At 47.7% G+C, this 23689-nt stretch overlaps 1 protein-coding gene across 1 annotated transcript in view; it reads left to right on the plus strand.

The window, feature by feature from the left end:
• LOC133343523 (complexin-1) overlaps positions 1-23689 on the plus strand; it is a 347833-nt gene that overhangs the window by 83162 nt on the left and 240982 nt on the right. The gene's annotated exons all lie outside the window — the stretch shown is intronic.

The following is a 23689-nucleotide window of genomic DNA, read 5'->3' on the forward strand; positions in this document are numbered from 1 at the left end:
CACCCGCTCGTGTTCTGCGCGGGTCTTCATAAGTGCTCGCGAGCAGAACTTGTCTTGACAGTCTGTTAAAGGCTACACGGGGGCGTTTGTGTTTTGTCTTTGACGTGAATGTCCGGCGTCGTGTTTCGCATGCGGCTCTCAATCCCTGGAGTCTGGGTTCGATACATGTTTGATGTTGTAGCTCCCGCTGCTTGGAGTCACCTCGTTGTCCTCCTCTCGATCTCGTGAACTCACCACCAAGAAAATAAAACTCAACTCACGCTCCACGCGTCGATTACAGCCATACTCGCGTCTGCGCATTTGCCACTGTGATTTTACAACCTTGAATTAGCGCTTGTAATTCACCCTCTCCTCGGATACATTTAAACTACAGCCGTTATATTTGTTTTTCTCCCTATCATTCTCTTGTATTGTTCGCGTTTACGTGCCATTGTTGTATGTACCCACCAGTGTAATTTCCCCTCGTGATGCCCCCCCGATGCCGACTTCAGTTTGAAAGAGAAGGAGCCACGTGGCGCATCGGGTTCTCCCAACTCAAATCAACCGCCTGTGGTGGTCCCCGCGATTCCCGCCCGCGAAGCTGCCGGAGATGATGGAGAGGAGGATGTGGGGGGGGGGGGGGCAGGGTGCGAGGTGATGAGTAATAATGCGCGTTTAATGGAGGGACTGATTGAGTGCCCGAAGCACGCACCCCATGGGAGAGGTTGGAGGGGGGGGGTGAGAGAGAGAGAGAGAGAGGGGGGGAGGGTGCGGTGCTATTGCGGGGCCGGGGGGGGGGGATCCACCTGACGATGGGGAACCTGGGGGGGGGGGGAGGCTCCAGGTACATGCGGAGTCACCAGTTTCGACATCAACAACATCAAAGGGACGGGGTGGTGCGTGGAGACCAAGAGAGCCGACGAAGCAGCTGGTGCTGTTGGTGAGTGGAGGCGCTGCTGCTGGTGACGCTGCTGGTGTTGACGCTGCTGCTTGCCAGCAGCTAGAACCGCGCGTCTTTTCCGCCGACTCAGCGTGTCCGTCCTTAACAGAGATAATTGTCAACGACGTTGATTTGTGAGCTGTAATTATTACACGTTCGTAATTAAAGATCCATCCTTGTTTGCGGCGGCTTTGATGAAACACTAATGGCAGTTCCCTCCCTCCACTCTTAACCCCCCTCTCCCTACCCCTCGCCCCCCTCCCAACTCGACCCACGTGCAACGCAGCCTCTGTCAATGTGGGCGATTGAGGATGCAATGCATGCACGCCTCTTCATGTAACCTTAGACCCCCCAGGACTAAGTGAGTGCCTGATGTACATTCTAATGACGTTCTAGAAGGGCTAGAGAAGTGAAAAGTGGCGCAGACAGAGTAAAGTCTATGCCTATACTGTAATTAGCCAAGTCCGAAAGACAAAATCTCTGCGAGGCCGACGATTGCTTTCAGTGACAGAGCAGACGCAGGCGTCAAACACTCACACGTACGCGGGTCCCATCGCCCATGGACAGAGTAATTCGCCTTACATGGAGTGCCACGCAAACACCGATATAAGGAGACCAGCACCCACCATCGGCCCGATCGCGATTCTTTTCGTTTCTTTAATAGCGGTGAGAGGGTTTGAGCAATCAACGCGCGTATCGCCTCGCCGAAGAATCGATTACTCCCGACTTGGCACACTGACATGCAAATTAGATGCCGATGCTACATTCCGAGTTCGGGGGAAGCCCCCCCCCCCCCCGATAAACAATAGAACGAGACGACCAACACTCGCAAGATGAATCAATGATGGAAGCAACAACCCTCAACACACCCGTCAACAACACTGCCGTATTTACGAACCCATTAACTTATTTACCCAGGAGAAATACACACTGAATTGTAGGACTCTCTTTTCAGGGTTCGGGTTTTCATACCAAGACGTTTTCAGACAATTAATGAGGACTCGTGCTAATTATACGAGTGATAGAAAGCCACAGCATCCGGAGTAAACCCGCTTGCGCGAAAGGGCAACGCCGAATCCCCGTACAGATGGTAACAGATGGCGAGTATGTGCATATGTATGTTGAACATCTTTCATACCGTGCAGAGCCAACTGTGCTCGTCGGAGATGCGGGAGATGGGCAACAAACTCAACACAAAAAGCAATTCTTAGGAAATTAGTTTTCAAGCTAGATGATTGAACACATTCCTGCGGAGGGAGCTGGTAGGAACGTTGGGTTGCTCGGTCAATGGCCAGGGTCAACGGCGGCGTGGTGTATTCCGCAAATATGCCCGACTGTGAGGGCGGGCACAAGCCGGCGTGAGTAGGTTAAACGCTGAGTTTTATAAGGGCACCACGGGGTGACCAGCCCCTCCCCACCCAGCCCCACCCCTCCCACCCCCCACCCAACCCCACCCTCCCCACCTAGACCCTCCCCACCCTCCCCACCCAGCCCCTCCCCACCCTCCCCACACAGCCTCTCCCCACCCTCCCATCCCCACCCAGCTCCTCCCCACCCAGCCCCACCCTCCCCTCTCCACCCAGCCCCACCCCTCCCATTTTTTGATGAACGACGGACGGACGGACACAATAATCCCCTGTGGGCTGGTGTAACCAGGAGGTTCCTACCAGTAAAGTGCAGCGTAACTCCCAGTGGCTTCCTAATATCGGAAAGGAAGAGAGCGTTCCAGACGGCCGCATCAACGCATCTGGAAGCGGCGCGCGATACAGTAACCGTCTGGAGTTTAACATCGATTGTGTACAGTCCATCTAGTCCATTGGCCCAGACCAAAAAAAAAATCACTTATTGGTACCACCTGAGTTTGCAAAGCCTAATAATGATTTTCGTAATCCTCCATGTGTGTGGGACATATTCTGATATGATAACCTTTGCGGAGTGGCAGCTTAGTTGTAGTCACAATGACTTTTATACACAGACCCTGTGACAGGCGTCCGGAACGATGAAATGGGCATTATTACTGAAAAACTACCTAGACCAAAGCCAGTTAGGTCACAAACTGGTCTTGATTGTTTAAATATACAATGAGAACACAGGATAATAAGGAATACCACAATGAGGTAAGACACTACTTGAATATTTTAAACATTGACATTCGCATATACTTAGTCAATGATACATGTAATCCCATATATATCGTTAGTGATGGGTATATGTGAAGAAGGTTACATTATTGTTATCAAGCTCTGGGTGTACTTAGATGGTGTTAACAAGGGTAACCAAGTCCAGAATCACCACACTGTGCATCAATGTATACTACTACTACTATCACCACAGTAATACCATCAGTATCACCACCTGTGTCACTCATCAAACTGCTCGTCTATCTCGTCATCTGACTCCCTGAGTTCAAAGTCAGGTTCTGGATCATCCTGCAGTTTTTGGTTACTGCAGGTCTGTAACCTGCACATGTCTGTGCATGTCAGTCCATTTGACAGGCACGTGCAGCTTGGCATTTTGCATGAACGCACACACTTGCATGCTAGCAGTTCCAAGTCCACATCTGGTGCGGGTGGGGAGCGCATCCAGTAAATGGCCAGCTTGCCATCATCGTCTGTCCATCCATACTCGGTAGGGCTTGGCACCACAGGGTTAGCCTGTAAACGGCACTTCCAGACTGCTGCCTGATAGTTGGCTCGTTGAACATTCATGAAGAGACAGTCTCTACATGATGGCAGCTGGCTGGACTCGACTTCTCCCCTTTTGGTGCAGAAGAGCTGGTAGCGCAGTTCGTTCACCTCACCAGTGCTGCTGTTAGCAACATACAGGCGACAGGTGAACTGCTCAGTTTCTGGAACAGCTGATCACTCACATTCCATGACTGCCCCAGTCGACTAAAAGTCTCTTGGCAGGAAGTGTCCTTTCTCACCATCTTCAGGGCGATCAGCTTCCCCTGACCGGCGAATGCACTGACAGTGTCGCAGCCTGTGAAGAAGGCGTCTAAGCCAATTAGGCTGTCATAGATGCTGTCTCCAAGTGACCTTGCCAGTTTGCTGATATCGACAAACCGTGTGCGGTTTTGTGTCCCACACTTCTGGTAGATGGGACAGGCGATGTCCTTCTGGAAGCCAAGACAAAGCATCATGACATCAGTGTCCTCAGCTGTGATGATAACTGCCTTTGAGCCCACATTTGCTGCATGCAATGCATGCAGGAGCAGACCGGTGTCAGATTCTTCATGCGTGGAGTGCAGCTCTGCTACTTCCTCACACTCATCTTCTGTCAACTTGTGGCAGGTTTCCTCACAGGTCATGTACAACACCTTGCCATGCAGCATCTTTCTGTATCGTGGGAGTTTCCACTCTTCCACCAGAAACTTAATGAGACTGGTCTTGTTGGAGGGACTGCACAGGAATCTTCTCCACTGCTGGACGTGGTGTCCCCCTGCAAGGTTTTTGTACTGGAGAGTGGTGTCTGCACCCCGGTTCAGTCGCTCAGCATCTTTGATCGAAGTCTGTCGGTAGACATCAAAAACAACACCAATCCTCTCACTCTGTGCCCCCTCGTGGAGGACCTGGGTCAAGGCTGACTCTGCCACCTGTGCAAAGGTTTTGTTGTTGCCATTAATTTTTGGACCAGGCTCTTCCCATCAATGATGGAAGTAGATGGGGTTGGGATGTCTTCTGCAGGAGACACATTCTTTTCAAGCTCTCTGGCAAGTGCAGCCTTGTTTGTTTTTCGTAGGGACCCATCAGCATTTGCCAGTGCCCATGGCAGTGGGCCCAGTGGGTGGGCAAGGACATCCTTCATATTCACCTTCCTGCTTTCAGCCACCAGAATCATGTGGCTGAACAGGTTTCAATCTGCCTTCAGAACCACATCCTTCCCTTTCTTTCCAAGTGCTGTTTTTGTGCTGATATTGGAGAATGTCTTCAGACTTTGCTTGGTCATCTTGTCGTGTAATTTCACAGATGGTGGGTTCTCAGCTAACCTTGTTTGCTTGAATACCTGGTAGGCCTCTTCTCCTATCTCAAGAGCTCTCAAGAGATCCCTTGTCACATCAGGTGAAGCCATAGTGCCAGTGGAGAGGCTAACCAGATCCGTCTCATCAGGAGACATAAGATTGATCCAGTTATTCTCCATAGGGTCAATGAGCGACTGGACATCTGCTTCATCTCTCTTGATCCTTGGACCTTGTAGATCTGGATGGGACAGTTTGGACCTGCCTTGACCTATCAGGTCTCTCAGCTGTCTGAGGTACTTGCTTCTGTACTCAGCTGTTAGGTAATTTTTGGACACTTGACACATGTTAAAAAACAAGATTTTCGCCTATTTTTTTTTAGATATAATACCACCACATAAAATGAAAATGACAAAAGATATAAAAAAAAATCCCTCTGAACATGTCTAGCTATTCTAAGTAGGAAGCAGTATGCATAATTATGTGGCTTTACCTTTTATCAGAGGTGGGACAAAGTCATTGTTATGCAAGTCCAAGTCGAGTCTGAAGTCATCAAATTCATGACTCGAGTCTGACTCGAGTCCAAGTCACATGACTCGAGTCCACACCTCAGAGGTGGGACAAAGTCATTGTTATGCAAGTCCAAGTCGAGTCTGAAGTCATCAAATTCATGACTCGAGTCTGACTCGAGTCCAAGTCACATGACTCGAGTCCACACCTCTGCCTTTTATGAAACATCAGTTGTCACACTCGGCATGCAAAATGTCATTTTGAGAAAATCGCAATGGCAGTGCTGGCATTATGATGCTCGTAGCAATGAGATTTGAGAGTTCTACTTGTGTGTTCCCCCTCTTATTGCCATGACAGCAAAGTTAAGAGCCAGATATGACTAAGCTAGATGTCTGCTCCAGAGAATAAGTTTTTCAATTATCTGCAATTCAACTCGGTTGTTTCTTAGAATGCGGAGACAAATTGCGATGAAAGATGCTAAAAAACGCGAATTTGAGGCTTTGTTCACTTGGCGAAGTTTAGATGAAATCGTAAAAACGAACTATTTATAAAATATTAAGTTTGTTTTTATGATTTTAATCATCAATTATTACCAATAACTAAATTATGGGTAATAATTTTGGGCATGTTATGAAAGTTTACAATTTATAGAAGCAAAATATAAAAAAAATATTAAAACTGAACAAAAGTCATTAGTTTTGCCTGTAGTCCCTGGCCCGAACTAATCATCTTAACAGGCACATTAACAATACATTGAGGGTAAAGTTAGCACTTTAGATGTCTTTACTCAACAGAAATAATACAGAACCACCAGTACTATCCTCGCCTGCCAGTAAATGATCGTGAGCAAACAAGCTGCTAGAAACAGAAGAAAAACAGACAGCGCCAATCTATTCCAGACTTCACTAAGTCACTGAAATTGAAGACCAAGTGTGAATAAATGCAAGAATATGTATGAAATACATGCCTTGGGGACAACCATCCATATTGTTAATTATGTATTGTCTTAATTACCAGCAGAGGTGTTGGAATGTTTTATTTGTAACGTCCGGGCAAGTAGGCGTGATTGCGATAGGTGCAAAACAGGTTTACTGCGAGAAAAATGTAATAGCTGCTCATTTGTAAAGGTTATTATTATTTTACTTGTGTTGGTGTAGCAAATAAAATGTCACCATTAAAGTGTTGCCACATTGGGTGGTACCGATATCGGGTCTGCGCCCAAGGCCTAATCAGCTGATTGCATAGATAGACGTGCGGACTAGGCTCACACGGGACACACACCCAAACTAAACAAATCTCTGAGACGCAGGAAGGGTGCAACACGTGGATTGGTGGACATCAAAACATTAAACAAGAGATCGCATTGATGTTGTGACTGTCAATACAACAAAGTGGTCTTATAGAAAGGACAGACACGGCATGGCTAGAAGGGACGGTGGTGGCCGATGGACGAGACTGGTGATGGAATGGCAGCCAAAGGTGGTAAAAACGCGTAGACGAGAACGGCCTGCATTTAAAACAGTGGATTGCACACTGCTGTTGAGGATGATCATAATGATAATGGTGCAAAATCTACTTATGACGGTGATGATGATGATGATGATGCACACTTAAGCGGATCGATCAACAGCCATGATTGATCCACTGCTGGATGTGAAGTCCCCCCCCCCCACTACATTCTCTCTGGAGTGTTGCTGTTGTTGGCGTTCATGATGATACATTAATTTTGCCAACGGGGCAATGCATCACCCAGGCTGCTTCCCCCCTGCTCTCCCATACTTCACTCAGTCGCAGTGCTGTTGGCCGGCTCGGTAATTGAATGGAGAGGTCATTACGCGCTCGCGCCGCGGACCGCAGCCTTGGGACCGCTGTCGCCCGCGTGGTGACGGTGCGCGGCTGTGGCGGCGGCAGTGGCCGACGCTGCCCCTCTGGGATGAGCCACGCGCGCGGCGTCTCTCGCCGCGGCTCCGCAAGCTTCAAATCATCACCCCCCCCCCTCGTCTCCCACCGCCCCCACCTCCCCGCCAACCCCTGCTGACCTCAGCAGAAAATCTGAAAAATACTTTCCTTGTGTGGTTGTTATTTCAGCAGTAAACATGAACGCGCCGCCTCGTGCCATCTGGTGCCCCCCCCTGTTGTATATGTTGGGTATGAAAATTTGCTATGTTGTATGCGTGCGTGGGTGAAATTATTATGTTGTATATGTGGGTTATGAATATTCAGTGGAAATAATAATAATTAAATGAAATTTGGCCAAATGTGTAATTATCCGGAAATATGTTAATTTATGTAATTACGCACATTTTAATTATGCCAATTCGAGAGGTAATCGTATTAATTATGCGAGTGGGTGTAATTATGATAACGCAAGTCGTTATGATAACCAGACCCCGGTTCACCCCGTTATCGCTTTAACATTTACTGAGTATGTATTAGTGTGTTTATTAAGGTCACCAAGTTCAAATCTCAACGCAGAAGCAGATCTTATGCATAGATTTCAGGAAAGAATCACACAACCACTTCTGTATTGATCAATTTATTACTAATTCAACCTTAACTATGATATAGTATGCGAACTCTCAATCCCTGAACGTCAATACGGCATCAATACAGTATCATCAACGATTGTCTGATTTCACTTTGACAACGGCACATGGATCCCGCATAACGCGATGGTTGTTAGTGAGAGAGAGAGTCGTTAAAACATGCAAATACTATGCTAAGAAAACCTTAACGTTACTGAATGATTATACTCAATATTGTTCACGCAGTACCGCACTCCTTATTGATCATACGCAACCCTTATCACGTTGTTAACACCTTGGGTCACGGAACAGTTGAATATTCTGTAGAGGATGCGAGTACGTGCGGCGATTATGACTGAAAGATACTTGAAAGATTATACGGCGATAAAAAAAACACAATCGAAAACAGTTATTATTCTTAAAGGCACCAATCTCAACAGATACATCGGCAGGTTATCTCAGAACGGCTCGGAGTAAGGGCCTGCGACGGTGCTCCTTTTCCGAAGATCGTTATCTTATACCAAGTTTACTAATTGGGGACCAGATCACCTGATAAGGATCCGGTGGGCCACCACTCCCCACGTGAGCGTGGCTCGGCGGAAGGAGGTGCCAAGAATCAGTTCGTATTGATGGATCTGTTGGGAATTTATGCGATTAAGAGTACAGCCCACTAAATATTAAAGATAAAAATTAAGAATACTCTTATAAACGACGGAGGGCCATCCCTCGGTCTCGTTGTGATGCTTTCCAGCCACGGATGGCTTATGGGTTCGAGTGTTTTTGAGTGGTAAGAGTTGTCTTGAATAGTCAGTGTTCGGAGTCGATTCTTTAGGTCAAACAGACGCCTGGTGGTCGTGTGGTGAGGGGGCGGTGCGCGTCATACGTATCCATCGCTCCCCTGCCTGTCGGATGGCTGTTGATACGCTGTCGCAGTTCGGAACCCGGTCGGTAGGTGGCGCCCACAACTCGCTCGTAGCGTGCAGCGCTGGATCGTCGCCAAGTCGCGACGCTCACCACCGGCGGCAGCGGAGATCTCCGGCGGCAGCAGAGATTGACGAGCTGAAGATGAGTCGAGCCGACCCGCTGGTCGCAGCTCGCTCCTGAGTCGACCCTCCCGGTCGAGCTCGCTCCTGGGTCGACCCGCTGGTCGCCCTCGCTCCTGAGTCGACTCTCTGGTCGCACTCCTGAGTGGACCCGCTCTGGTCGCACTCGTTCCTGAGTCGACCCTCCCGGTCGAGCTTCTGAGTGGACCCTCCCGTCGCACTCCTGCTGAGTCGACCCTCCCGGTCGAGCTTCTGAGTGGACCCTCCCGTCGCACTCCTGCTGAGTCGACCCTCCCGGTCGAGCTTCTGAGTGGACCCTCCCGTCGCACTCCTGCTGAGTCGACCCTCCCGGTCGAGCTTCTGAGTGGACCCTCCCGTCGCACTGGTTTCCAATGTTCAGGATCCGTTCCTTTATGCTGAAAAATCCCCCTGGATCCCGCCCACAAGGCGGGGCTTCCGATTTTTGCTGTGTCAGGATCTGTCCGTAGGCAGGTGTGTCCATGTGTGTGTCCGTATGTCCTTGTGTGCATCACTGACGGTATATTCCGTTGTCAACTCCCTCCATAAAACCCACGAGCAAACAACCAGATGTTACAAATTGTCTCGAAGTCGTCTCTCTGTCTGGGTGCAATTTATCTCTTGTCTGGCCTTCTTCATGAACCCAAAACACAGACGTTACAAATCGTCTCATAGGCGTCTTTGTTCGTGTTGCACAACCTGGAGGGGGCAACACTCTCTCCGACCCGGCGCACAAAGAAATGGTTAAAAGTTTTAAGTTAACATTTGTCCCTTACTATTTCACAGTTATGATTCTGTATGTAACCTAAGGTCTGTCGTTTCCCATCGTGGTGCTTGACTCAAGTGTAGGTTTCCCCGAGCGTATACACACTCCTATCCCGCGCTGCGGGGATACAAAGACGGCCGGGATCTCCCTTTCTCTCCGACCCTGGGTTTAACATTGTTTTTTTTTATTATGTATTTATATTCCACCTGGTTGTGATTCATCTCGTTATCCTGGCTTTTCCATAAGTTTTACTTTGTCTTTTCATGCATATACTTATTACTATTAATTTATTTCCGATATCTTAGGTTAAGGGGTAAGTTTCTTGATCCTAGGAATTCGTATTCCTTGGTGCCTGGATGGTTATATAAGCGGAATATAGTTTACGGTGAATAGCGTTAACATTGATGTTATGTGCGATATTATGTATTGTGATGTCTTTAACTTAACTTGTTTGTCAGGGCTTTACTGACACGAAGTTGCATTCCATGGTCCGCAGTCTTTGCCCCACCCTATCTCTGCTCGCCGTTGTTGTTGCCTGCCGTTAATTCAAGGCCTCATTAATTTCCGTCACTCCTGAGTAGGTGAGGGCGGTTGAACCTTGGAGTCAGTTCTGGTTTTTGTCTGCCTGCTTCTTCTTGTGTCCCCTGACCCCGGGAGTTATTATTCTACTTTATGGCCTGTCGAAGCCCCACTCGCTGTTGCTGGGCTGGTGTTGTTCCCGGCTTTTTGCTTACGTTTGCAGTTCGCCGTGCTCTTGATTTCCTTCCCTCTTCAACCTTATATTGACTATTCGCTCCTGTCTGGGTGCGATTCAATTTTGACTTAGGAAGGTTCTGATTGGCATATGCTTCGGGTCGAATTGTATAGAAAGTATTGAAGTATGGAAATAACATTTCATATTGACTTAATAATGGTGATGGTTCAGTAGGCGTAACTTGTGGCCTGGTTTAATTGGAGTGGGTGTGAATATCGATAACTTTAGCCTACCCTGTTGTTAAATTCCGACTTTAACGTTACTTTAATAGCAATACAGAATAATTGAGCTTTTTGTCTTAACTAGGCGAATGCGAACTTCTGGTGACCCCCGCAGCCGTGTTGTTCAGCTGGGTCTTGTGCCTTGAGAGATATACAACCCTCTTTTAAATCACCTCTCCCCCTGTGCAACCTTCTGCTCTGGGAGTGTTTATTCTTGATTCCAGGTCCAAGGCCCCCTCACATCCAGACGCGCAGGGTTGTTTACATCAGCTCCCCCCCTGTGCACGTGTTCTAACTAGCTCGGAATTCCTGAACACACAATCAGTGATGATTCCTGGCTTTCTGTGGTTGTGATTTAGACAAAGGCGCCTCTGTTTCTTCCATTGCCTTTGAGTCGACACTGCCCTATTATTTCCATGTGCTGAGGTCATAGAATTCGTTTTGACTTCAGTAATATTAACATTCAGTATTGGATTAGCAAATGGGCAATGGTTCATTGATGTAGCTCGCAGCCTGGTCTCCAGTTTGAGCGAGCGCGAGGATCGATAATTTAGCCTACTCTGTTGTTGAATTTCGAATTTTGACGTTACTTTAAAACCATGCAGGATGATTGGGCTTTTGCCTTAACTATGTCTGGCTGACACTCCCACTGTCTCTGCCGCCTGCACGGGTGACATGTGCCCGTTCATCAGGCCTTATCTTTCCTTGAAGCAAGGTTGCAAATTCTGCCATCCTAGCCCTCCTCCAGTTCATTACTTAACAACACCTGGTGTTTTGCAGTTTGCTGCGCTTGGTGTGTTTCACTCATTAAAAAAAACAAGTAAAAAGATAATATATAAAAATCATCAAATATTATTAATCTCAATTATGGAAGAAGGGTTAGTATACAACATTCCGCCCTTTTAAAAATGACCAGTGGTCAAATGGCCACGGGTTATTTTTAAAAAAAATGTATACCCTTCTTCCATCATGAACCATCGATTGTCCTCAAGTTTTGCTGCTATTCCTTACAACGCGCGCGTACGTGTCACAACTTAACATGGTTATTTTGAATTGAGCAAAGAAAATTAAACAAGCGTTAAACATCGATATTGCGTTACATCGGTTCTGATACATCATGACTCCGACGAATATTCATTTTTGTTTTTGTTAAATCCTGGGAAACGCTAGGTAGCGGTTTCGAACGCATTTATGCGTTACTTTCCTCATGTTGCCTCGTTCACCACTTATCACTTCGATAATTCGATCACGGTTTTCGGGGTTCGTTTTTGTAGTTTCTTCTCTCACTCTCTGTGTCGTGGGAGTGTGTGGTGAAAAATTGTGCTGCACATAACCAGAATTCGCGCACCCGACCCACTTTGACCCTTGGTTCGAGGCATTCGCTCTCTCTGCGATTACATGCACATTTGCCGAGTCCGTGTGTCGATTTAATTCTGTCCCTCGTAATGTTGCCCTCTTTGTTTTTACTAGTGTGTTGGATTTCAACACCATTCCCGATACGTCATGGACATTCGTCTCCATTTTAGCACTCCGATCCACATAATTTTTGGTTTCCCTTGGATATTTTCCATTCAAAGGCTCATGCCTGCGCTCCTCAGGGCGTGTCCCTGCTGTCTGTTTTTGTACTGTCCGATCACGCTTCAATGCAACCCTGTCCTTGTATTCGATCCGCGCGTCATTTACGGGAGCACTGTCCACGTTTTTGCCCGCCCTGTCACTTGCAGCCTGCCTGTATTTCACATTGAGCGCCGGGTTTAACACCTCGGCGGGTGTGGCGCGTATGGGCTGCCCGCTCTCAATCACTGTGGATGGTTCATCACGTATTTGGACCGTATTCTGTGTTATTCCTCTATTCCCTCCTGGTATAGCCGGTGGAGGAATTGGTCGGAATTGTATCGATTGTGTTTGACCTCCCATCCTGCGATTCTCGTGAATGTTCGCATCCATACCTCCGCGGTATGTGTAACACCTTCCCGCTAGGTGGTTATCTTCCCATCTCTGTGCGTAATTTGAACCTTGCGTGTGTCGTGGGATGGGGTGTTGATATGGTTCTGTTCTGAACCTCCCCCTCCTACGATTCTCCTGCACCCTTGGCCCAGTGTTTTTCCCATTTGGGTGCCAAATTTTTCCTGGATTGTTACTTCGCCATCCCTGTGGGTAATCTTGACCTTGCGCATGTCGGGGCATGGGGTGTTGGTATGGTTCTATTCTGAACCTCCCCCTCCTGCGATTCTCCTGAATGTTCGGCTTTGTGCCGCTCTCATTCTCGTGCCAACCTCTCTCTGGGTTATTTTGCCATGTGTGCGTGCGTTTCTGCTGCTCTCTGCATGGTGGGACTGCTCGGTGATTTTTATTCCTCTCTGAGAGGCTGGGTTCCTCATCCCTCTCCCTGTGTTCTGGATCCGAATTATGATTCTTAGCTCTGTATAACCATGCCATGTACGCCTTGCTCTCTATGCGGCGTAAGGATGCGGTTTCTGGATTCAAAACCATTCTCACCCTTTCTGTAATCTCTGGGCTCAAGGATTCAAAAAACATAATTTTGAACATTTTATCCCCTTCGTGGTATTGATTCACATCGCCTGCGTAATACGCTCTTTTAAATTGGACGAGGTAGTCACGTGGATCTTGGTCCATGCCCTGGGTCATCGATTTTACAGCATAAAACCCCTCAGTGAGTGTCGAATATTCTCCAAACTTCCGAATCACTGCCAGGCTCAATTGTTTAAAATCATTCCTAACCTTGTGTGGTAGCGACTTTACCCATGGAATAGATTCTTTATGTAAGGTCCGTTTCAACAAACTCGCTTTTTCATCCCGTCTCCTCAGCCCTCTAATCATTGCCTCCTCTTCCACTGTCGCGATATGTGTGTGGATATCCATAGTCTTATTGTGGGGGTCAAAATCGGGAATTCTGACTAGAGCCTTGTCCATCAACTTAAGGGTTTTACTGGTGAACAGGTATTCCGAAAGTTGATTGCTGACAGCGTCATCATCAAACAAGTTATCATCAGGCAATCTGTCACTTTGGTCTGTGCTGTGTCTCTTGTGTTTAAGTGGTGTGCATTTTCTGTGTGCGCGCCCAGGGCCGTGTCGCTCGTGTTGCCATTTCCCTTCAGTTTTTGCCTCTGCCCTTAGTGTACCATGTCCTGGCGATTTTACTTTAACTTTTGTGCGATCAATCCCTGGACTCTGTCCACGTACCCAAGAGAGTGATTTGATGTTACTTCCATATTTATTTTGTGGCTCAACGTCTGTGAGTTTCGCTGGTGTCGCGAGCTTTGACTTCTCCTCCCTCTCGAGGGCGTCTGCTGCTTCAATTTGTTGTTCTATTTGTTCTTCTATTGTAAGGACTCTTCCCTCTTGGTTTGGATCTAGGGCCTTCGTGGTTTCGGGCGGCTCAATTGAAAGTTCCTTTTGCGTTACTATCGGTTGAGTTGCCTTGGCTTCATCCGAGGGTAATACGCTCTTGCCCTTGGGTTCTCCTTCATCAGTTTGCAGTTCGTCGGTTTGGCCTCCAGGGGGCGGTATATACTCCATGAGGGGACGGTCTTTCGGTGATACTGACTCTAAGTCGGCTTCCTTTCGGACTTCTCTCAGTCTGTTAGTCATTAGCTGAGTGATTCGAATTCCTGCGGGGAGCTTGTCTTCGTTCCTGATTGTCGTTGATAGGTCGTCGAGCTCTTGTGTTATCACTTGGATTCCCGTGGAGTCTCTCATAACGTCTTCATCTTCTGAGTCCCTTTGTTTCTCCGGCATTGACTGTGCCCAAATTTGTCGGGATTCAAGGTTCACAATGGGTTTCAGGCGATTCAGTAGTTCGATCCCAAAAATCAGTTCTTTACCTGGGTATTGTACGACATATAGTGGATGGTTCATGTTGATTTTGTTGAACGTCAACTTCGTCATAACTTTGCCCAATGGTCGCATGTGGGTCCCTTCACATCCTGAGTAGGTAAGTTTACTTGGCATCATTTGTAGTGTTTCCTTCTTCCTCTGGAGGGCAGTCTGGAGTTCGTCAAATAATTCTCTGGATATCATGGATATTTCTGCTCCAGTATCACAAAGGCCCTGGCTGGTCAGGGTGTCTTGCAGTATTACTTCCACGTGGACTCGTCCGACTGGTCCTACGGGAATCAATTCCCCCAGATGGTACCCTTTTCCCTCTGGTACCACTTCGGTGATTGCTTCGAGGCTTCTTGTCTTCTCTACGTTCACTTGGGCTACCTTTGCTCTGGGTGTGTCCTCCTCCTGTGTGGGTATAGTTGGTATTCTTCCCTTCGCTACTTGCATGGAAGTCTTCATACTCCCTAGGAGCTCTTTTTCCATCCTAATGTGGTGAGCATATCGATTCCTGTTAGCTAACGGTGGTCTATGCTCTATTGCTGGTGGAGGCGGCAGTAGGGGACGATATGGTGACTGGTTTGGTGGGTGTCGGCCTCCGCGGTGTAGGTATGGCCCGTCACTCTCTCCTCCTCCTCCATAATTCCAGCCTCCGCCCTCTTCTGCATTCCATGGTGGTGGCGGCTGTGGGTGCCATGTTCCTCTGGCCTCGTTCCTCCTCTCACGTGGAACGTTATTCAGCGTGTTGTGGACGGGTGTTGATTCTATTGGGTTGGGCGCCCTCTCCTGGGGGAATTCATGTTCACCCCGTGTGGCTCTAATATTATTCCTTGGAGATTCGCTTCCCTCCAGATCGAGGCATTCTTTATCTCTGGTGACGATGTGGGTTTTGGCTATGCCAGTGGTTTTCCGTCCGTTCACCCAGGCCGTGTGGGCCTTGCTTTCAATCTGGCGTAGGGAGGCAGTCTCGGGGTCCAACATCATTCCTACTATTCTCACTATTTCAGGTCTCAATGATTGGAAGAACATCACTTTTAAGACTGTCTTATCTCCCTGGGCATTGTCCACGTCCCCTGCGTAATATGCTTTCTTAAGGCGTAGGAGATAATCTCGTGGGTCTTCGTCTACACGCTGGGTCATCAACTTTGCCGCGTTCAATCCTTCGGATAGTGTGGAGTATTCCCCAAATCTCTTAACTACTGCTCGGCTCAATTGTTTAAAGTCACTCTTCACCCTATTTGGCAGGGAGGCTACCCATGGTCTGGCGGGTTCATGTAGGCTCCTTGATAATAAACATGCCTTTTCTGCTGATTTACCCAGACCCCGGATCTTAGCCTCCTGTTCTACTGTAGTTATGTGAGTGTGGATATCCCTGTTTTTGTTATGTGGATCGAAATAGGGAATTCTCACGAGTGCTTTGTCCATTAGTTTTAGTGTCTTACTGTTAAAAGTGTGTTGTTCGTCATCAGTGGTGTCGGTTCCTGAGGAGTGCTCCCTTGAGCTACCCTTGTCTCCACTATCACTGTTGTCATGTGTCCCGTGTCTGTGTCGTGATCTCCCTCTGTCCGAGGATTCGTATCTGTCCCGTTGTTTGTGTCTCTTGTTTTCCTTATGTGGGTCTTGTGATTCGTGCTTGTGGGTTGGTGTGCGTGATCTCCTTGAGCGGTGTCTATGTGGTGAGTGTTTTTGTCCTCGACCTTCATGCTGCCTACTACGTGTGTGGTGCCTGCTAGGTGAGGTGTTGAATTTATGTTTGTCTCGTGCTTCATGGTTATCGGGATTCCTGTCTCTGGGATTTTTGTGCGGGTGGTTTTGCGTGGGTGATTTTTACATGTCATGCGTCCCTCTGGTGAGCTCTCTCTGGTACCCATGTCGTGTTGGTCATTGTCAGAGGAGTCAGTGTTAGATGAGCCGTCACCATCACGGTGGCTCTGCTTAACATAACTTTTGTAGTGCCTTTTGCACCTGTTACGTGGGTCAACTTGGCTCGGTGATTTCTGCTTATCCCATGGCTCATGCTTGTGTGATGTGCGTCTCTCTGGTGAGCTCCTGTTATCCGTGTCGTGTTGGTCATTGTCAGAGAAGTCAGTGTCAGATGAGCCGTCACCATCACGATGGCTCTGCTTAACATAACTTTTGTAGTGCCTTTTGCACCTGTTACGTGGGTCAACTTGGCTCGGTGATTTCTGCTTATCCCATGGCTCATGCTTGTGTGATGTGCGTCTCTCTGGTGAGCTCCTGTTACGTGTGTCGTGTTGGTCGTGTTTGTGCGAGGTGCGTTTCTCTGGTGAGCTGTCTCTGTCATCTGCATCATGTCGGTCATACTTGCGTAGCGTGCGTCTGCCTGGTGTTCTGTTTATGTCATGTTTCCCGTCTTGCACCAGCTCCGCCCTTTCCCGCTCTATCATTACAGTGTATCCTGATGACTTAGGGTTAATTATTTGTCTCTCTCTAACGTTGGGGTGGTCGGCCTCATGTTTTCCCGTTTGTATTATTATTTCCTCTTCTCTCTCCTCGATTTGCGAGGGTGTTACTTTATCAAAATTGCTTTGCATAGTAGCCACACTCATTGTGGGATCTGGCCCTGGGCTACGTCCCCGTGGCTCGGAGTGTGGTAAATTGTTACTCCCGTATGTGTCCTGTGTATCAACGTCTGGGTGTTTCACTGGTGCATTTAGTGCGGATTCTTTCTCTCTCACGAGGGCGTGCAGACGCTCTACCTGCACCATTAAGGACAGTTTCTCTTGTCTCTCCCTTTCAAATTTTTCCTCATTCCATAATCTTTCTCTGTCTGTCTGTGCGAGGAGATACGAGTCTACCCTCGCTATTTCTGCAATTTTTACGTCACGTTTGGCTTTGCCACATTTCATCACATCCTTAAGTAGTTTCCTTCTATGGGCCTTAACATCTTCTGTATGGCTCCCCTCCCATATATCTCTCTGCTCCGTCTGCTGGCTAGCAGTCCGTCCAGTACGTTTTAATACAAATTCCCGATATTGTTTTTCCATAGATTCCATCTCCTCCTCAGAGGTCCACTCTGTATCAGTGTTATGCGTTGGTGTGTCAAACTCAGAATGTTGTGGATCCTGTGCCCTCTCTATTATGTAGTGTGGTTAATAGACTTAAGAGTGTATCTTAATTCTAACATCTCATGTGCGTCGTGAGTTACTCTAGAATTCCCCTTCAGAGCACATATAAACAATTGTATCACAGGATGCGTCAGTTCAACTCGAGCAAATAATCTCAGCCCAGCTGTCTTTTTTATACTCTGCTACTCTGGTACCTCCCTTCAGAGCGCGTTTTGTTTGTATACCCCCGTTTACAATCACAAGGCAACGTTAGTTCACAACACTTTGATTAACACATCAGTGATTCGTTCCTGAATTCATGCATAAACTGTCTGCGAGAGATCCCGGAAGACGAGCCCCCATTATGTTGTATATGTTGGGTATGAAAATTTGCTATGTTGTATGCGTGCGTGGGTGAAATTATTATGTTGTATATGTGGGTTATGAATATTCAGTGGAAATAATAATAATTAAATGAAATTTGGCCAAATGTGTAATTATCCGGAAATATGTTAATTTATGTAATTACGCACATTTTAATTATGCCAATTCGAGAGGTAATCGTATTAATTATGCGAGTGGGTGTAATTATGATAACGCAAGTCGTTATGATAACCAGACCCCGGTTCACCCCGTTATCGCTTTAACATTTACTGAGTATGTATTAGTGTGTTTATTAAGGTCACCAAGTTCAAATCTCAACGCAGAAGCAGATCTTATGCATAGATTTCAGGAAAGAATCACACAACCACTTCTGTATTGATCAATTTATTACTAATTCAACCTTAACTATGATATAGTATGCGAACTCTCAATCCCTGAACGTCAATACGGCATCAATACAGTATCATCAACGATTGTCTGATTTCACTTTGACAACGGCACATGGATCCCGCATAACGCGATGGTTGTTAGTGAGAGAGAGAGTCGTTAAAACATGCAAATACTATGCTAAGAAAACCTTAACGTTACTGAATGATTATACTCAATATTGTTCACGCAGTACCGCACTCCTTATTGATCATACGCAACCCTTATCACGTTGTTAACACCTTGGGTCACGGAACAGTTGAATATTCTGTAGAGGATGCGAGTACGTGCGGCGATTATGACTGAAAGATACTTGAAAGATTATACGGCGATAAAAAAAACACAATCGAAAACAGTTATTATTCTTAAAGGCACCAATCTCAACAGATACATCGGCAGGTTATCTCAGAACGGCTCGGAGTAAGGGCCTGCGACGGTGCTCCTTTTCCGAAGATCGTTATCTTATACCAAGTTTACTAATTGGGGACCAGATCACCTGATAAGGATCCGGTGGGCCACCACTCCCCACGTGAGCGTGGCTCGGCGGAAGGAGGTGCCAAGAATCAGTTCGTATTGATGGATCTGTTGGGAATTTATGCGATTAAGAGTACAGCCCACTAAATATTAAAGATAAAAATTAAGAATACTCTTATAAACGACGGAGGGCCATCCCTCGGTCTCGTTGTGATGCTTTCCAGCCACGGATGGCTTATGGGTTCGAGTGTTTTTGAGTGGTAAGAGTTGTCTTGAATAGTCAGTGTTCGGAGTCGATTCTTTAGGTCAAACAGACGCCTGGTGGTCGTGTGGTGAGGGGGCGGTGCGCGTCATACGTATCCATCGCTCCCCTGCCTGTCGGATGGCTGTTGATACGCTGTCGCAGTTCGGAACCCGGTCGGTAGGTGGCGCCCACAACTCGCTCGTAGCGTGCAGCGCTGGATCGTCGCCAAGTCGCGACGCTCACCACCGGCGGCAGCGGAGATCTCCGGCGGCAGCAGAGATTGACGAGCTGAAGATGAGTCGAGCCGACCCGCTGGTCGCAGCTCGCTCCTGAGTCGACCCTCCCGGTCGAGCTCGCTCCTGGGTCGACCCGCTGGTCGCCCTCGCTCCTGAGTCGACTCTCTGGTCGCACTCCTGAGTGGACCCGCTCTGGTCGCACTCGTTCCTGAGTCGACCCTCCCGGTCGAGCTTCTGAGTGGACCCTCCCGTCGCACTCCTGCTGAGTCGACCCTCCCGGTCGAGCTTCTGAGTGGACCCTCCCGTCGCACTCCTGCTGAGTCGACCCTCCCGGTCGAGCTTCTGAGTGGACCCTCCCGTCGCACTCCTGCTGAGTCGACCCTCCCGGTCGAGCTTCTGAGTGGACCCTCCCGTCGCACTGGTTTCCAATGTTCAGGATCCGTTCCTTTATGCTGAAAAATCCCCCTGGATCCCGCCCACAAGGCGGGGCTTCCGATTTTTGCTGTGTCAGGATCTGTCCGTAGGCAGGTGTGTCCATGTGTGTGTCCGTATGTCCTTGTGTGCATCACTGACGGTATATTCCGTTGTCAACTCCCTCCATAAAACCCACGAGCAAACAACCAGATGTTACAAATTGTCTCGAAGTCGTCTCTCTGTCTGGGTGCAATTTATCTCTTGTCTGGCCTTCTTCATGAACCCAAAACACAGACGTTACAAATCGTCTCATAGGCGTCTTTGTTCGTGTTGCACAACCTGGAGGGGGCAACACTCTCTCCGACCCGGCGCACAAAGAAATGGTTAAAAGTTTTAAGTTAACATTTGTCCCTTACTATTTCACAGTTATGATTCTGTATGTAACCTAAGGTCTGTCGTTTCCCATCGTGGTGCTTGACTCAAGTGTAGGTTTCCCCGAGCGTATACACACTCCTATCCCGCGCTGCGGGGATACAAAGACGGCCGGGATCTCCCTTTCTCTCCGACCCTGGGTTTAACATTGTTTTTTTTTATTATGTATTTATATTCCACCTGGTTGTGATTCATCTCGTTATCCTGGCTTTTCCATAAGTTTTACTTTGTCTTTTCATGCATATACTTATTACTATTAATTTATTTCCGATATCTTAGGTTAAGGGGTAAGTTTCTTGATCCTAGGAATTCGTATTCCTTGGTGCCTGGATGGTTATATAAGCGGAATATAGTTTACGGTGAATAGCGTTAACATTGATGTTATGTGCGATATTATGTATTGTGATGTCTTTAACTTAACTTGTTTGTCAGGGCTTTACTGACACGAAGTTGCATTCCATGGTCCGCAGTCTTTGCCCCACCCTATCTCTGCTCGCCGTTGTTGTTGCCTGCCGTTAATTCAAGGCCTCATTAATTTCCGTCACTCCTGAGTAGGTGAGGGCGGTTGAACCTTGGAGTCAGTTCTGGTTTTTGTCTGCCTGCTTCTTCTTGTGTCCCCTGACCCCGGGAGTTATTATTCTACTTTATGGCCTGTCGAAGCCCCACTCGCTGTTGCTGGGCTGGTGTTGTTCCCGGCTTTTTGCTTACGTTTGCAGTTCGCCGTGCTCTTGATTTCCTTCCCTCTTCAACCTTATATTGACTATTCGCTCCTGTCTGGGTGCGATTCAATTTTGACTTAGGAAGGTTCTGATTGGCATATGCTTCGGGTCGAATTGTATAGAAAGTATTGAAGTATGGAAATAACATTTCATATTGACTTAATAATGGTGATGGTTCAGTAGGCGTAACTTGTGGCCTGGTTTAATTGGAGTGGGTGTGAATATCGATAACTTTAGCCTACCCTGTTGTTAAATTCCGACTTTAACGTTACTTTAATAGCAATACAGAATAATTGAGCTTTTTGTCTTAACTAGGCGAATGCGAACTTCTGGTGACCCCCGCAGCCGTGTTGTTCAGCTGGGTCTTGTGCCTTGAGAGATATACAACCCTCTTTTAAATCACCTCTCCCCCTGTGCAACCTTCTGCTCTGGGAGTGTTTATTCTTGATTCCAGGTCCAAGGCCCCCTCACATCCAGACGCGCAGGGTTGTTTACATCAGCTCCCCCCCTGTGCACGTGTTCTAACTAGCTCGGAATTCCTGAACACACAATCAGTGATGATTCCTGGCTTTCTGTGGTTGTGATTTAGACAAAGGCGCCTCTGTTTCTTCCATTGCCTTTGAGTCGACACTGCCCTATTATTTCCATGTGCTGAGGTCATAGAATTCGTTTTGACTTCAGTAATATTAACATTCAGTATTGGATTAGCAAATGGGCAATGGTTCATTGATGTAGCTCGCAGCCTGGTCTCCAGTTTGAGCGAGCGCGAGGATCGATAATTTAGCCTACTCTGTTGTTGAATTTCGAATTTTGACGTTACTTTAAAACCATGCAGGATGATTGGGCTTTTGCCTTAACTATGTCTGGCTGACACTCCCACTGTCTCTGCCGCCTGCACGGGTGACATGTGCCCGTTCATCAGGCCTTATCTTTCCTTGAAGCAAGGTTGCAAATTCTGCCATCCTAGCCCTCCTCCAGTTCATTACTTAACAACACCTGGTGTTTTGCAGTTTGCTGCGCTTGGTGTGTTTCACTCATTAAAAAAAACAAGTAAAAAGATAATATATAAAAATCATCAAATATTATTAATCTCAATTATGGAAGAAGGGTTAGTATACAACACCCCTCCTTTACCCCCCCCCCCTTACCCCAATAAGCCCGGTCCCCTCCCCCAACTTTCGTCTTCCTCCGCTTTGTCCCCATCGGATTGGGATGCCCCTGCCTGCCCCTCCCCCTCACCCCCCGCACCAAATTTCCCATGCTCGTCAAGTGTGAATTTCGCTTGCATCACAAAAAGCGATTGTATTTCCAATTAAAAGCGACATCGTCATCGTCATCATCGGCTATGGACAATCCGCTGCTGGGATGAAGGCTTCTTTCCCGAAGCCGAAACCACCACTCACGATCCTGCGATGTAACGATCCACCAAATAAGTGTTTATAACGTCATTTATATTTGCTCTACAGTCCCAAGACTAATTTTCAAGGTAGTCCTGCTACATTGGGATTTTAGGCTACATTTATAGGGTTTTTAATTGGGGGCATTTTGTTTTTCTATTGGGGAGGAGACCGGAGCAAAATGTTCGCTGCAAGAGATTCGCGATCCCACTTGCTGTACTGTCGTCTCTTGGCTACCTCGCATGCACCCCAGATACATTTGGAGTTTCACAGCTCTCTACGTGATCCATCAACCCTTGTCTACAAAGCGCTGGGATCGCGGGCGACACCACACGCGGCTGTCCCGTCCGCTGGCACGGCTGTCCCGTCCGCTGGCATGGCTGTCCCGTCCGCTGGCACGGCTGTCCCGTCCGCTGGCACGGCTGTCCCGTCCGCTGGCACGGATGTCCCGTCCGCTGGCACGGCTGTCCGTCTGCTGGCTCGGATGTCCCCTCCGCTGGCACGGCTGTCCGTCCGCTGGCACGGCTGTCCCGTCCGCTGGCACGGCTGTCCCGTCCGCTGGCACGGCTGTCCCGTCCGCTGGCTCGGATGTCCCGTCCGCTGGCACGGCTGCCCCGTCCGCTGGCACGGATGTCCCGTCCGCTGGCACGGCTGCCCCGTCCGCTGGCACGGATGTCCCGTCCGCTGGCACGGCTGTCCGTCCGCTGGCACGGCTGTCCCGTCCGCTGGCACGGATGTCCCGTCCGCTGGCACGGCTGTCCCGTCCGCTGGCTCGGATGGCAAAATATTGTCTCTGCTGCTCATCCGCTGGCTCCTAAATCCATATTTACGATAAACAAAAAATAACAATTGGAGACGAACCACTGAAATCTCTCTTCTGCTCTTGAGTGGGTTTGTACTCTTTATTTTTTCCAATTCAGTTGTTTTTCCTCTCCCCCCTCGGGCCAATCGATATTGCCAATTATTATTTGTTTGGCATTTCCCAATTCCCGTTTTCATTTGAACAAATAGCGCCAACCTCGCAAAGGCCACTGTAGACTCCGTAAACGGTGCAGAATAAGTAAAACATAGTTATTTGTAAAAAACAATTATATATTTATTCAGGGTTGGACCAAAAGTAAGGAGACCTAGGATTATTTGATTTATTTTAACACTGGCATTACAACATTTTCATTGTTTATTCTTTAAGTGGATATGTTATCTATTATCATTATTAATACCTACTTTTATTCTGTCCGTAGGGCTCACTTCAAATCCGCCGTTTAACAAAAATTGATCAAGATCCCGAACGCATTGAGAGAAAACATAATTGATGAATGTTCAAATGTTCACAATCTA

This window comes from Lethenteron reissneri, chromosome 17 (genome assembly GCF_015708825.2).
Source record: "Lethenteron reissneri isolate LAM-NWPU_2019-01 chromosome 17, ASM1570882v1, whole genome shotgun sequence".
Classification (NCBI taxonomy): domain Eukaryota; kingdom Metazoa; phylum Chordata; class Hyperoartia; order Petromyzontiformes; family Petromyzontidae; genus Lethenteron; species Lethenteron reissneri.